The following is a 3,615-nucleotide window of genomic DNA, read 5'->3' on the forward strand; positions in this document are numbered from 1 at the left end:
GGGTATTTTTGGTATTTACACATTAGGGTTTCTTAGGTTTATGTCGCTATAAATATAGCTTGTAATTTAGTTTAAGAAGTAAGTTAGTCAACATGTAGCCTCTTCGGTTCATGTAGCCTTTTTAACAATTCCGTATTTCTTTGTTTAATAAAATTTTATATTCAGTTATTTCGTTGTGTACTCTGATATTCAACTTTGTTTCTAGCATCTATGTTTTTTTCTCTTTATAATCTCCACCAAGTTTCAACAACAACAACAACAAAGCCTTTTCCCACTAAGTGGGGTCGGCTATATGAATCCTAGAACGCCATTGCGCTCGGTTTTGTGTCATGTCCTCCGTTAGATCCAAGTACTCAAGTCTTTTCTTAGGGTCTCTTCCAAAGTTTTCCTAGGTCTTCCTCTACCCCTTTGACCCTGAACCCTCTGTCCCGTAGTCACATTTTCAAACCGGAGCGTCAGTAGGCCTTCTTTGCACATGTCCAAACCACCGGAACCGATTTTCTCTCATATTTCCTTCAATTTTGGCTACTCCTACTTTACCTCGGATATCCTCATTCCCAATCTTATCCTTTCTCGTGTGCCCATACATCCCACGAAGCATCCTCATCTCCGCTACACCCATTTTGTGTACGTGTTGATGCTTCACCGCCCAACATTATGTGCCATACAACATCGCTGGCCTTATTGCCGTCCTATAAAATAAAATTTTCCCTTGAGCTTCAGTGGCCTACGACGGTCACACAACACACCGGATGCACTCTTACACTTCATCCATCCAGCTTGTATTCTATGGTTGAGATCTCCATCTAATTCTCCGTTCTCTTGCAAGATAGATCCTAGGTAGCGAAAACGGTCACTTTTTGTGATCTTCGCTAGATTGCTCCGGTCATTAATGAGGATAAGTATATAAATGGATAGAGATAGGAAAGCAAACACAAGATGTACGTGGTTCACCCAGATTGGCTACGTCCACGGAATAGAGGAGTTCTCATTAATTGTGAAGGGTTTACACAAGTACATAGGTTCAAGCTCTCCTTTAGTAAGTACAAGTGAATGATTTAGTACAAATGACAGTAGGAAATATTGTGGGAGAATGATCTCGTAACCACGAAACTTCTAAGTACCGGAGTGTGGTATCGTCTTGACTTTCCTTATCTGTCTCATAGGTAGATGTGGCATCTTCTCTGGAAGTACTCTTCCTCCATCCAGGGGTGGTATCTGTAACTGGTGGAGATGCACAAGGTAATGTATCAATGTCACTTGAAACTTACTTGTAGTTTCAGGCTTGGTCAAGCGCGATACAAACCATGTAGTAGGAGTCCCCCAAGTCGCCGAGCTAGGGGATCTGCTGAAAGAGGTGACAGACAAGGTAAGCAATCAGAGCTCCGGCTGATTGTTCACATTCTCCCTATCTTGCAGGCAGCATGAAGGATAAAAAGAAGAAAAATGAGAAGAGATGATATGGGATACTTTTGCTTTTGAAGAAGTAACTTTCCACAGGCTTATTCTTGAACTGGGCTGGAGGGTTTTCTGGTTTCCTCCAGAGTATAAGGCCGACTGAAGAATTTGAGGGTCAAAACAAGTTCATCAAATCTAGAGTACGTTCGACCCTGCTGATATGGGATACTTTTTCTTTTGACAGAGTAGTGGATGTATCGGCACGTGTGCTGTTACGCTTGTCTCCACATGCTTCCTTGTATCCTTCTCACTTGCCTTATCTGTTCCTCAGGCAGATGCGGTATCTTTCCTGGAAGCATAAGATGTTGAAGATGAGTACTCGAGAGCAATGCCAGGTAAGTAATCAGGTAAGGGGTTCCAAGCAGTCAGTTCCTGGCTAGAAGCTTGATTCCAAGTGCTGACTGATTGCTCTCTTTCTCCTTGTCTTGCAGGTAAGAACAAGGCCAAAGGAAAAGACGGGGAAAAAGCATGATATGGGATACTCTTGCTTTTAACCTTGATGATATGAGATATTCTTGCTCTAGTATAGCTTGTTTACAGAGGTATTATCGGGGGGAAAGAAAGCTGAATATTTCGAAAGGCTTCGTTGGGAGTGCCCTCTCAGATAAGAGGAAGGGTTGAGCATTTTTGCAGGTCTGCCTGTCCGTTGGGGATGGAGGTCGACATATATAGGAGTCTCCCTAACATCAAGTAATAATGTTATTCCTTTACCCTGCTTGGTCATAGCACGGTAGTGGGAGCTGCCAGCTTCACAAGTTTTAACTCTGGCAGAGCACTTTGAAAAAGTGGTCTGTGGTATCTGGAAAGCTGATGTTGCATGTGAAGATTACAGACAAGCTTTATCCAAGGAGATCCAGCTCTTGAAGTTGGGAAAGTGGTGCCTCTTCAGTTTTCGAACAAGCAATCCTGTCGGGGATTCGGCTCTCGAGATTCGGAGAACGATGCCTCTTCGATTTTTGAGAAAGCAATCCTGCTGGGGGTTTGGCTCTCGAGATTCGGAGAGCGATGTCTTCGATTTTTGAGAAAGTAATCATGTTGGGAGTCTGGCTCTTGAGATTCGGAGGGCGGTGCCTCTTCAATTTTGGAGCAAGCAATCTTGTTGGGAGTGTTTTCTCGAATGTGAGTAAAGGTTGGGCATGTTTGCTAGTCTACCTTGCCACAAAGCACAGAGGTTGACACACAGGGACTTTCCAATTATCCAGCAGTGGTACTGTTCCTTTACCCTCTCTTCGATTTTTGAGAAAGTAATTATGTTAGGAGTCTGACTCTTGAGATTCGGAGGGCGGTGCCTCTTCGATTTTGGAGCAAGCAATCTTGTTGGGAGTGTTTTCTCGAATGTGAGTAAAGGTTGGGCATGTTTGCTAGTCTACCTTGCCACGAAGCACAGAGGTTGACACACAGGGACTTTCCAATTATCCAGCAGTGGTACTGTTCCTTTACCCTCTCTTCGATTTTTGAGAAAGTAATCGTGTTGGGAGTTTGGCTCTCGAGATTCGGAGGGCGGTGCCTCTTCGATTTTGGAGCAAGCAATCTTGTTGGGAGTGTTTTCTCGAATGTGAGTAAAGGTTGGGCATGTTTGCTAGTCTACCTTGCCACGAAGCACAGAGGTTGACACACCGGGACTTTCCAATTATCCAGCAGTGGTACTGTTCCTTTACCCTTGTGGGTAATAATATGGTAGCTAGACCTTCAAAATTTATGTGTCTAAACTTTGTTAGTGTTGTTTCTTTGCTATTCTTTTACCCTTCTTGGTCAGAGCAATGTAGTGGGAGCTGCAAGCTTCACGTGTATCAACTTTGTCAGAGAACTTTGGCAAAGTTATATGTGGTACCCATGAGCTACTGTTGCGTGTGGGAAGTGGGTGATTGAACAGTACGATTCATGTGCTTTCTACTTCGCCAGAAATCTTCGACAGAATGCCCATAATTTCCGCGAAGCTGAGTGTGCGTGTGACAGGTGCTGACAAGGCTGGAAAAGTAGGTGCCTCTTCGATTTCTGAGATCGGCCCTCGTGGTCTCTGAGTAGCCCAGCTTTTGAGAAAGCAAGCCTCTTCGATTTCTGAGATCGGCCTTCGTGGTCTTTGAGCAGCCCAGCTTTTGAGAAAGCAAACGCCTCTTCGATTTCTGAGATCGACCCTCGTGGTCTCTGAGCAGCCCA

The 3,615-nt window shown here is 44.2% G+C and overlaps 1 long non-coding RNA gene across 1 annotated transcript; it reads left to right on the plus strand.

Annotated features, from left to right (window-relative positions):
- The first annotated feature begins 247 nt into the window (after positions 1–247).
- LOC126633762 (uncharacterized) lies at positions 248–3,306 on the plus strand. Its single transcript, XR_007627150.1, has 3 exons — positions 248–1,598; positions 1,730–1,793; positions 1,890–3,306. It is a non-coding gene; the product is annotated as an uncharacterized LOC126633762 (long non-coding RNA).
- Positions 3,307–3,615: the final 309 nt, after the last annotated feature.

The sequence above is a fragment of the Malus sylvestris genome, chromosome 1 (assembly GCF_916048215.2).
Source record: "Malus sylvestris chromosome 1, drMalSylv7.2, whole genome shotgun sequence".
NCBI classification, from domain to species: domain Eukaryota; kingdom Viridiplantae; phylum Streptophyta; class Magnoliopsida; order Rosales; family Rosaceae; genus Malus; species Malus sylvestris.